General features: G+C 44.8%; 1 long non-coding RNA gene across 1 annotated transcript; it reads right to left on the bottom strand.

Annotated features, from left to right (window-relative positions):
• Window positions 1-1,213: 1,213 nt before the first annotated feature.
• Window positions 1,214-10,885, bottom strand: LOC119385559 (uncharacterized). The gene is made up of 3 exons (XR_005182187.2): window positions 10,754-10,885; window positions 5,498-5,589; window positions 1,214-1,285 (listed from the first exon to the last, which is right to left on the bottom strand). It is a non-coding gene; the product is annotated as an uncharacterized LOC119385559 (long non-coding RNA).
• Window positions 10,886-12,591: the final 1,706 nt, after the last annotated feature.

The following is a 12,591-nucleotide window of genomic DNA, read 5'->3' as shown; positions in this document are numbered from 1 at the left end:
TCCACCGATATTTGTGGTGGTAGGGTAAGCATGTTCACGTACACTCCTGGCATTTCGTTTCAAATTGCATTTTCAAACTGCGTTTCAAATTGCAAATAGGACCTTTGGCGGAAAGTTGGCGCCGAAAGATTACAAAAATCCCGACGCCACAATGAGAAAACACATGAGCCCTGAAAAAGGTGGTCTTGATCATTAGTAAGTATAGTCTTGCTGTATTGAAGTACAATGAGCTCTACTTTTCATTTATTAATGTCGCCTTTCTTTTTAGAAACTGTGACACACTGGGGCTCAGAAAATGACACATGGGTAAAGGCCACCATTGACAAGATTTCGACGATCCTGTTACAAAAGATACAGGACGTGAGGAAAAGCTTCAAGAGAAATGAGAAGTCGATGGAAGAAAAGGAAAATTTTTACTAAACGTCAAAATATTTTAACTTGGTCCTTACTAAACGCCCAGACGCGGTATGAGCGATGCCACCTTGCAAGTGGTCCCACTTGTCAAGCGGTCTCACTAGCCAACTGGTCCCTGTTCGATAAACCACTTCAATTGGTCCCACTTGCAACAAATTTTTGCCTGGGTTAGCATGTGACCTGGTTCAACTCAACAAAATTTTGGCGTAAGGAAACGCGGCCGTCGCAGCGATAGAAGCGAGCTTCGTGTTGTTTGCAATAAAAATCATCGCCAACTTTGCAATGGGAACGCAACACGTACAAAGGTATGGCCGTCTGCTGATCCCTATAAAGATATGGTGCGCGCGACCGCGGGCGACAACGCCTGGCCGGTCAAAGTTCGCAGTTCCTGCCGGAACCTCGCAGCCACCTCTCCGGGACCCCTCCATGCGCCTCTCGCGTGACGGAGACGGCCAGTGCGTATCCGCTCTTGAGCCGCATTCGTCGGCAGCCTTCGCACGCTTTCACTCGCACGTGGAGCGCACGACGTGCGGGGCGATGCCATTAATATGGACATGATACGGAACTTCACAGCGACGGAAAAATGCTCCTGGAGTGTCCATATAACTGCTAGCACAATAAATTAAATATCGTTGGCACATTTTCAAACGCACGGGCCATGGCAGGGTTGCTGGAGCTTTCTGCTTTTGACTGCGTATGCATAGAATCTGCCAATACAGTCTCACGGTACACGGAATGCATGGGGTACTTGTCCAAGAGGGAATATCTCTCAAACCCGGAAAAATAAAAAAATGACGCTGAAGGTTTCACGTTATCTTTTACTCCGCAACATAGTCTTGCCTCGGGAAGCGTCAGCCATAGGGTAGGCAATCTGCGTTAACAAAAAAAAAAACAGCAAGCCATTTAAGTTGGAGATAAACATTCTTGCCTAACCGATTTCACAGTAAAATAAACGGAAAGCCTAAATATTCAGAACAGCATAGATCAAATTGCACAAATACAGACGTCCCTGTTGCGTTGTAAGTGTTTTGGTCAGGATTGAAATGCTGGTACAAGGAAGCAGGGAAGTTACGCATAAATGTGTAAATACTGATGTTGTTAGAAGTGCATGTGTTCTGACTTTTTCTTGCATCTGTGAAAAGCAAGGCTGTTGAGGCTGTTGAATAGGGACCGCTACACACTTACCCTATTTACAATGCGAATAAGAAAGCTAAAAGTGTCTAAATATCCAAAAGAAAGTTTTTGATAATCATACCATAAATGTATTTCTTTAATTCTACCCTTAGAGTTACAATGGAGTATTGTGATGAAGGTTGACAGATCGAAGATGGAGATATGTCAGTTTTTTAAGCACGAGCTTGATTGCACCAAAATTCGTACGTCATATTTACAAATAAGCATGGCATTCTATAGTAGACTCTGTTATTTCAGTTTTATTATCGTGGGGCGCCATAGCTGATTCAGTGCAAACCTGTTGACGTATGCTTTCAGGGTGAGGTTAGGAAACCCTAAAACTTAATGTATAAATTTAGCTGCTAACACGAAACGGGCATCGCTTTACCCGAATGAAGCTACGTACATAAAGTTGATAATCAAATTTACGGGCCACCGGTAACGTGTATGTTTGTGACATTCATATAGTTAGGTTAATGAGAAATCTCTTGTTCATTACCATAATTAGCATGTCAATGAGAAACTTTCAAGGCCCTGCTTTGTTATGGAGGTGATGTGTGTATAACCACGTCGCACACTTCTTGTTTACTGGACATTTTCTTCAGCTGGAAAACATAACCCCATTAATGCTATCTACCTGACAGCATTCCCGATCGGTGGCTATGTCAATCGCGAACAATTCTGTGAGTTTTCCTTTCTGTATTATGACAGTGAAAGTGACCTAGCGAAACAACTGTGATGCACAAATTCAATATGGACAACGAAAAAATTACTGGCGGCTCCTGAACTGGATTGCGAACAACGTGTAAAGCCATCATTCGTGCAAAGCCATCATTGTTTACTACTGGGTTCAATTTACACATTTCTGCTAGCCGCAGAAATGTGTAAATTATCGTCCTAGTAAATTAGCTTCGCCGCTCCGTATCGTGCATGTTTCTACCCTCTTTCTATAGGCCGATTTTAGAGGGAGTGTAGCCGATAATCCCACAGATAGAACAACTAATACCAATTCTCCTGATGGCATCAATACCGATGGTGCCACCATGCACTATGGGGTACAGTTAGTAGAGGTTTTTAGCTTGTCCGTATCCTTTTAACGCTACTATGCTACCAGAATACCGGATGGAATCTGCGCATGCGCGCACCTTTACGGAACGTAGACTTGCTTTTAAGGAAAGCAAACTGCTCGCCGGATGCGTTTTACGCTTACGGCCATATCTCGCGAATTCACGTCATTTGTGGCTAGCCACGATATCCGATTTACTCCAGCCGCCGAGTCAAAATAAGCCGAAGTGCGAGCGCCAATTACGACCACGTTGTTTGAGCCGGATTACCGAAGCTATAGAGTGACCTAGAATACTGAAGTAGTAAACGTGAAAGGCCTAAAGCCCCCGAGAGGCCGGATAGGTGGTGCCATCTGGCACGGCCGAGATGAACCAGGCAAGCACAAAATTGTTAGGGTGTGTTCAGATAAGGACGGACCAAAGGGTGTCCCGATTATTTTTTGTTTTGCAATAAATTTTTCTTTGAGCTAGGAAAATGTCTCTAGAGAAAGGAATGGGAACCTTCGTTTTGCGAAAATTATCACGGATTTCTAGGAAAAAATTCATGTTTACCTACAGGTGGAAAAAAGCACTTTTACAACTTTCAGATTTCATAACTTTGGAGGCCTATCACTCAAATTTAACGCATTGTGCCCACCAAAATTGATTTTTCGTACGTCTACACCACTTGCACTATCGTTCTACCGAAAGTTAAATTTATGTCACTCAGCACATTTTTGAAAAAATGACGAACTTTGATTTTTAAGCAATGGCTTCTGGCTGACCTCAAACTGAGGGGTCTTTTTTCACAACTTTGGCTAAGGCGCTGAAGCTGAAAATGTTTCTCACAAGACTAAGAAAAGTATTACGCTAGGTAAGCAAAAAAAGTATGCAAGAGCATCGCATATTTATTTCGTTATAAAACAAAAAAATGCCATAATTGCAAAATTAGCGAAAATTGCAACATTTTAGGGACGTTTTAAAAATATTCATCGTCCATTTTTATGAAACTGATGAAGAATGCCCAACCAAGACTGCTAAATATTACGCTGCAAAAATACGTGGCATTGTTTTATTTCAAGTGACAAAATTAAGCCTATTTTAATACCCATGTATGGTGTACGTGTGGCACTCTTATGATAAAATAAATTTCATCGACATATTTAATTCTCAGCTCATTTTTTCCCTCCAAATAAAGACGAGTGGCTCGGACTGTGTCTTTTTTGCCCATTTTGAGTCACAGAAAAAGCTGTCATACCAACTAGCCCCCCAACGCGCGATACTCTGTAAACACAATCTTTCAATCTGCGCTGCCTTTTGGCACACCATTGTAAACTATGTTTGATTGTGTGAACTGCCGCTGCTGTGACTGTGCTACACTGGAGCAATACCGTAGTACAATTTGGTGTAGTAATCTCCCCCCGGCCCTCTCTCTTCTTCAACAGTGAAATAAATATTTATTTCCCAAAAGTTTCGGGAGGGGTCCTTCCTTCGTCAGGGGATGCGTTAAACTACCGGCGAACTCGCTTCTTCTGTTCGCCGTCGAAGACATTTCAGAGAGAGGAAGAAAAAAAAGGGGGAAGAAAACGAAAATAAAGCGAAAAGTACTCTGCACGGCCGAAAGTCGTTCAGTCCACATCTGGTAATCATAATCACACGTGGACTCAACGACTTACGGTTGTGCACAGTACTTATCGCTTTTTTTTCTTCTTTTCGTTTTCTTTCGTTTTCTTCTTTTTTTTTCTCTCTCACTCTCTCTGAAATGTCGTCGAGGGCGAGAGGGACGCCGCAAAAGAAGCGAGTTCATGCCTAGCAAGATCACGTACGCCGTTACACTATACTTAGGAGCTATTTGTATATACAATAAAAGACAACGCGCCATCTTATTTCACGCTATCACGAAAGACACAATGGAGCCTGGTACTGGTTTCTGCCGCCGTGCTTGCGAGAAGGCGCGAACGCGCAAACTCCGGCGACTAGTGATTGAAATGAGTTTTCGAATAGGAACCCCAAAAGTTTGAGGCCCCAAAGTGCTTCGTGTGTGCTGGCTTTGAGCCACACAGGCGTTACGAGTTTTCGCATAGGGTCTTACGTTCCTGTTTGCGTCTTGCACTTGCAGCGCCACGGCGGACAGAAATGTAAGGTATACGATAGATAATAATCAAAAGCTCATGTGTGAGCTTGTCTGCGGTACACGCATTCTTTAAAATGGCTATTTAAAAGGCATAGACGTAATGAATTGGCTTGTAATCACCATCGATTTTGTGAGCCCTCATTACTTGTTGTCATCAGCCCAGGCAATCCAACTTTGAGCCACTAACTGCGTTAACCCTACGAGCTCTCAAATCGACAACTGCTCTTAAAAACATCGGCTATTTTTCGGCTAGTCTTTGTTGCTCGCATGAGATGTGAGAAAGCGACAGCATATACCAGCATTCATTTATGCATAATGTCATGAGTTAATCAGATATCGAGTCAGTGTGGTCTTGTGCGGGAGATGTCGCTTCGACGGGCGCCGCCATGTTTTGAGGGAGAGGTCTTGGGGCAAGTTTTGGGGATCCCCACTGAATCCTAGGAATAGCGTGGTGCCTGAGGCAGCGCCCAAGCGCTGTTTTTGTCTCTGGAATGTGCAGTGACTTCGACGCTATTTCTTTGGGGCCCCGAAACGTTTTGGTCCCCTATTCGGGAACTTCCTAACGTGTTTACTGCACCGCGAAAATGCCAAGACTGCACAGGACAAGCGCTCCACCAAACATGTTAACGTACCAACTAGCCGAACTTTCTATCCTATTAGTAATCTAATATGTTGTTCGTCCCATGTATTGTGCACTGTTCTAGACTACCGGTGAGTAACCAAGGGCCTTCACCTCACGAGTGGCTCATGAGAGGCGTCCGCAACTGGCCTGGCAGGAGGCGTACGGATTGGAGCTGCTGATCGACCGAGCCCGTTTACCGCACACTGTGCATGTGAAAAACAACAACAACAAAAAGCAAGCTTTAGTAAAGTGCTTATGGCTCTCTTCGATCAATACCTTGTAACAAGAAGATTATATAATGCGCAATTGTTTCATTTTCGCCACCCCGATCTAGCATAACCCTTTGAAACCCCACCTATGAAGAATTGTCTGCAAACGTGTCAAATCCATACAACGTTATTTCAAGACACTCGATATTCTATCGCAACAAAAATAATGTCATATGTTCATTTATGTGTGTTATAGTAACTAATCCTAGTTTGGTTGTAATTAAATATCTATTTATCCTGAAGTCATTCATGCTCTGTTTGGCATAAATAGAATGAAATCTCAGGCTCGAAATACATTGCAAATTATTTTTTGGTTATGTCCATTCTGAGCAAAGAAAAATTATACTTTTCACGTGGCTCGCAAGAAGCGGCACATCGAACAACTCGTTGAACTTGGTAGTGTCTTCAGCAAAGTGATCGTATGCGACAGTACACTCCAAAATAAAGTTGCACGAAGACAAATTTACTATGCAGAAGGTTCAATTCATCCAAATTAAGCTCGATATCTTGCTCTTTCTTAGCCCCTGGTTGATACAAATAGCAAAAATAAGTGGTGTACACAATTGTTTACATAGCGTCTCAAAGGGATAAGCCAGCAATTTTCTTTTTCTGAACACAAAGTGAAAACAAAGACGTTTCGGCTCCCGCACGAGAGCCTTGTTCACAATGAAAAAAGTATTTCATTGTTTTTATGTGAACTTTCGTGGTCAATGTCCATTTTAATTATCATCATGTCTTCCCCAACCAGACGGGTTTCCGTCCGAATCTCGACTTCAGTTTGGTTTTCTACAAGAAAACCAAACTGCTGCAAAGGCATAAGGGAGTGGGAACTTCTTGGTAGTACATACTGTTTTTGCGATCGCACTTGGAATAAAGTTAAGACAGCTTCGCACTAGTGGTGCCACGCCTGAAGGAAGTGCGGAGCTGGGCGGCCTTCCTCGTTGCTCTTTATTTTTCTCGTTCCTTCTCTCTTTTTTGTCTCTGTTTATTTCTATCTCTGTCTTTCTCTCTCTATTTCTTTTTTTTTCTCGCTCATTCTATATTTTTAACTTTCTTCCCTTTTTTCTCTTACTCTCTATATTCTCGTTTTCTCTTTCTTTCTATCTCTTTCTCTCTCTTTCTTTGATTCAGTCTCTTTCTGGTTTGCTATCTCTTTTCTCTATCTCTTTTTGTGTCGGTTTTGTAGCGTTAGCTACACTTGCCTAGCCGGAGCCGATTTCGCGTGGATCCTCATGAGCCGTGCTGCGCATGCGCGATGATCAGTGATGTCACACAGCTGGGTTACGAGAGCCGGCATCTCACGCGCTCTCCGCCACCGCCGCGCGCGGCTCGCCGCTGCTGGTCTGCGCGTTCGGGAGGAGTGGCGTCGTAGCCGCGGCAGACACGTTGGCGCCGGCGCGCGCAGACTCCGCCACCGCCGCGCGCGACTCGCCGCTGCTGGTCTGCGCATTCGAGAGCAGTGACGTCGTAGCCATGGCAGACACACTGGCGCCGGCGCGCGCGCAGCTATTCGCCTTCGCTGTGCAGTCACCGTCTGACACTGCGCTGGTGCCGCTTGATAGCGCCTCTGACTGGCGTTTGCAGGTGGGTAACGCCATGGAGAAGGAGAGCGCAAATGCTGCTCAACGGCGCAGAAGAGCCGAGAAGCTTACCTCATCGGATCCCGAAGTAATTGCCTGGAAATTAGCGGTTCAGCGTACGAAGAATGAACAGAAGAAGGCTAATAAGCCTAGTAAGTCTGGAAAGCTAAGAATAATCAGCTGAACCTTTACTAACGCTACGTATATCCTGGCATAGCCTAGCTAAGCCAGGAGCTAAGCAATTTTTTTCTATATCTTTCTCTCTCTGTATATTTCTTTTTCTGTTTCTCCCTTTCTTTATAGCTCTTTCTCTCTTTCTCTCTCTGTACTCGTTCTCTCGCCCGTCAGAGATATTGTATCCCACGCCGAAAAAACCGGTGCACGTGTTCTTGGAGCGAAGCAGGAGATGAAGAAGAGGACGGAGAGATTGCGTGCTGGTTCATGATGATGATCGTTTTTTGTTCGCTCTGCACGTAGTAACGGTCGGCTTAAACAGCTCCGCTGCTAAAAACGAATATTTATGTATAGTAACTAGTGTATGTCAAAATCTGTGTCTTATTATGCACTTGGCTCACGCGGGAGGCCCGTTTTGTACTTTTATCGATTACATCCTCAGGACGCACCAGCAGCTTATCACAGTATATTTGGTGAACCATTTTGAGCCTGGTTACCTCACTCCTTTTCGATAAAGATAGGAGATTTGCTAGTTCCGGCACATCTCATGGAGAACTGTGACATTTACAATAATTGAATATTAATATTATGCGATGTTTAAGGGTCGCGCGTTGTTCATCCAATAACGCCTCACAAACAGTACTTGTGCACTGACGCCTCCACTTTTACGCATCTACAGCCAGCAAATCAGACAATGAATTTTTTCTTTTAATTTTGATAGCTTGCCTTTAGGCATTGTGTAGAAATTTGTCAGTAATGCACTAAGTGTGAGCCGTGCAGAAAAGCACACGTTTTTCTTCCATTCGTCACTCGTCGCAGTGGCTATGGCATTTCGCTGCTAAGTGGGACGGTTACTCAACTTTATGAGATGCAGTGTGAACTCTCTCTTTTTTTTCATTGTTTCTCTCTATTACGCCGGCATGCTGACTGACAAAGACGAGCGGCGTAACCAAAAAAAAAAAAAAATTGGCCGCGTATCTGCGTTCTTCGCTGCAAATGTCGTCGAAAGACGACAGTCTTCTGCCGGCCGTACTACAAGAGTCCTTCTCCTCTATGTTCAATCGCCGCATCTGGCTCATAGCGTCGCATTTGCAGCGCAGCCCAAAAAACACTAGCAATTTCGGTACAGCCTAAGCAAGACTAGGGCCTTTAGAATTACGTATCTATGTATTTTCTAGTAAAGGAACACACCGCCTAATACTGACGTATTGATGTTGCGCCTCAGATATGCGTAACATTTGCTTTTTGATCGACAATGTTCACAAGTATGAACGGCGCTACCAGTTCAAGATGGCTGGACGTTGAGAAAGTGGTTAAACTTTGGCCGGGTGGCTGAATCGGGTGACAGACAGACAAGCAGAAAGACAGACGGACCAAACTTTCTGCGTTTAAGTCATTTAAGTTCCGCAAGAAAGACTATCGTCTTTAAAAAGTCACCATTTATAACTTCAAATATGCCGGCTCATAGGAGTCTCGATACGCAGTGGCGCCACCCAGGCACTGCGCACTGCAACGTACTGATTTTGATTCTTTGTACAAAGTCGCAGTAAACTAACACGTGATGAGGAAATAAAAGAGGTCCGTGTCTCATCTTTGTCTCATCAACGCCTTTAGGAAACCATGTCATCGTGTCATGCAGCGCACTTTCGCAGCTCGAGCTGATCGGCTTTTGCGCGCCGGATACCGAGCTATCCTACTGTCATTCATAGCTGAAAAAGCTATTAACACAAATAAAGAAGGACTGCAACTCTGAGGCTCAGCTGGAAAGTAACGACCGCAAAAGACCTGTAGTCATACTAAAGCCCTTCTAAGGAATCTCGGCTATAGAGTCGAAAAAGAAGCACACCTGTCCAAGTCTATCCCCCACGAAATCAAGGATAAGACACATGTGTGCAAAATACTTAGCCACATGCACCCGGAACATGACAAGTGAAGAAAACAAGCACAAGCACAATTGTTACAGCAGAGGCTAGCGAACTATAGCAACAATGAGAGCGTACGATACACGGATGCTGCTTAAAACCGAGGGGTAAACAAATATGTAGCCAGCGTGGTGGATGAAACAGGTAGAGAGCTCACTGCCGATTCGACACATGCAAATCATGAAACCCCCGAAGAGGAAGTGGGCATCGCGTTAGCAATCAGTACAAGTTCTTCGTCAGTAACCATCGTGACGGATTCACAAGAAGCGTGTCGAAGATTCCTAAAAGGCTCAGTTAGGAGATCAGCCCTTCAAATTCGTCTCAAGAGCGACTTCGAAGGCGCAAGTATCCTGTGGACACCGGGGCATGAATCTCTACAGGGGAACCGAGCGGCGCATGCCGTTACCCGAGAGCATACGCACGGGCTACTCCGCAGCGATATGCGGACTCTGGAAACGCAGAGGAGCGAATACCCAGAAAATACTGAGAAATACTCGCGCACTACAATAAAGAACGGCGCCACTATACACCTGCTCACAAAAGGCTGACTAGAGACCAAGCAGTGACTTAAAGAAGACTCCAGGCATGCACCTATTCGCAGGGTACACTACTCCATGCAATGTACCCCGGCAACTTCAGCAGGAACTGTAGATACTGCTCGGAGACTCCTGACACTATGTACCACATGGTATCGGGATGCCGAACCGACCCAAGTATTCCTCCCATAGACGAACAGAGCATTCAACAAAATCCGGAAGACCAGTGGGAGGCGTTGATGACGTCACTAAACCCTGAGGACCAGGCAGTGCAAGCGATGGGACAAAAAAAGAGCTTTAAGCGCGAAGTAAAAGAAGCGGAGAAGATTTATTAAACAGCAGCGGTGGAAAAAACCACTTTGAGCAATGCCAAAAGGGCAACGATGAAGTCAGGAGGGACACATTTTATGGTGATTCAATGAGAAGCTCTTCATTTTTGGAAGCGAGGTCGGTTTGCCTTGGAACACGTAGTTAAAAGCGTGATTCAGCAAAGGAGGAGCCCCATGTACTTGTTGTGGGAAAGTTGGGGCAACGACGGAATATGTTTCAATTCAACGTGAACCTACCCACCCACCTGGGCGTACGCTGGCCAATAGTTTAAAGTTTGGACACAGCCAAAGGTTTCAGGGACTGCACGGAAAAGATGAGCATGTACATGATAGGGCTCATCAAAAGACGGTTGGGAGATTCGTGGCGGAAAATCGGAGACGAAAGACACAAATCTATAGCATGAAAACCAGTTACTCTACTCACGCAGAAAGTTAAGCTGTGTATGTATAGGGCATTTTAGGAAAATTATACGTAATCCAGGCAAGCGAGGCATTTCAGCCAGTTAAAAATGGATCTGAACTATATGCTGGGTCGCGGTACCCCGCATGTCTCTCACCGAGGTCTCGGACGACGCACCAGTCACAGCACTCGCACTTGCTGTCGAATGGCGGTGCCCCAGTGAAGCACCAGGTGTCGTTGATAGGTCCGCACACGATCTTGGAGCAGGTCTCTTCAGAGCATTTCGCGAAGTCATCTGCGTTGCAAAGAGGGAGGACGCACGCTTGCTAAGGTCCATAGTGTGTCTGTTTCCCATGAACAATCTATAAGATTTCCTTCCCTGTTCTGAAAACGTAAGAGAGACTTACATTCCGCTATTGGCCCATCGAACCTTTTTTTTTCCTCGTTTCGAAGCCATATGCCTTCTCAGCAATGCTTAGTGTAATTTTAGGTTCATTAAATTAAAGTGAGGTCATCTTTATTTTGTAATGTATCAAGAGTAGCTTCGTGGTTGTTCTCGGACGCTTTATATTTTTTTCCTGATCTAAGCGCTTCAAAGTATGTTGGCTGACTACTTGAAGCGTTTCTTCGGCCACTTCAGCTTTTCATTGGCCATGCCGGTCACGCCTTCTTCAAGGCCTAATAACTGTAAATTCTGTACAAGTGCCACGATTTATCGAGGCAACTGACGTGAGTATCGCTGCGATTTAACAACAAAATAGTGTCCAAGGTGTCGTACGTTGCCATATCGCCGCTTTCTACAGCGGCCACATCGAGCGAGTTTTCAGTAATATCTAGGGTTTAACGTCCCAAAACCACGATATGATTATGAAGGACGCCGTAGTGGGGGGCTCCGGAAATTTCGACCAGCGGGGGTTCTTTAACGTGCACCTAAATCTAAGTACACGGGCCTCAAAAATTTTCACATCCATCGAAAATGCAGCCGCCGCTGCCGGGATTCGATCCCGCGACCTTTGGATCAGTAGTCGAGCGCCATAACCACTACACCACCGTGGCAGGGCCGAGTTTTCACTGTCGGTGGTGATGTCTTCATAAATAATGCAGGAAAAATAAGTGGTGAAAATATAGGAAAGCAACTTTTACGGAGGATAAAAAGATAATATTGAAGGCTGCCGAGGACGCACTGAAATAATCGAGGCAGCTCGTTGTTCTTTTGTGCAATATTAACATTTCAGTAATTTCTCAGTTATTTTTGGTGGCAGTAATTGGTCACTGAAATACGTTACGCCTTTAGAAGAAGTGATTGTTATAGTATTCGGCCACTTTTGTTTGCCGTAGCATGTGCGAGTCTGATTTTGAGGATGGTAGGTGCTGGATGGGCGCGATATAACTGAACCAAGAACGAGACCTAATAAGCATCGGTAATTTCTTCTTCTCCAAGATTTATAGAATGCCCGAAGAAAACATCAACATCCCCAAAGTAACGTTGACGTGTAGGCGCTGCAGTTGAAGCACCAAATTCAGTCAAAAAAGTCGGACGTCTCTTCTCCTGCATAACAGCAACAAACTATTTCCGTTATAATTAAGTGCAACTGCTTAATTTAGAAGAAAAATAGCCAGAATAAGCGGACTACGTGACATTATGTCCTTGTTTTCGAGCCTGCAGCCTTGAGTAGGAACTCGTACGGAAGAGTATTCAGCGCATTGAGCAGCTGCGCGGACACCAGGTATCGCCGGTTTGAATGAGAAAGGCATCCATACGAAAACAAGCCGTTTCCAAACGAAAACCGGGTGGTTATAAACACAAGAAAGCAAAGGATGTATTGGAACATGTAGTTCCGTTTAGAACAAAAGAATTCCGGAAGTCTCCTGCCAGAGATCGAACACCGGTCTGCGGTCATTGAGTATACCGTATCCGGGCCCCACGACAACAGTGAAAAGCGGTGTGTAAGCGTCCACGTGAGCTGACACTACGATGACATGCACTTGCCATTA

The sequence above is a fragment of the Rhipicephalus sanguineus genome, chromosome 1 (assembly GCF_013339695.2).
Source record: "Rhipicephalus sanguineus isolate Rsan-2018 chromosome 1, BIME_Rsan_1.4, whole genome shotgun sequence".
Classification (NCBI taxonomy): domain Eukaryota; kingdom Metazoa; phylum Arthropoda; class Arachnida; order Ixodida; family Ixodidae; genus Rhipicephalus; species Rhipicephalus sanguineus.
Note: the sequence above shows the minus strand (reverse complement) of the source record. Positions and strands in the feature narration are given on the sequence as shown.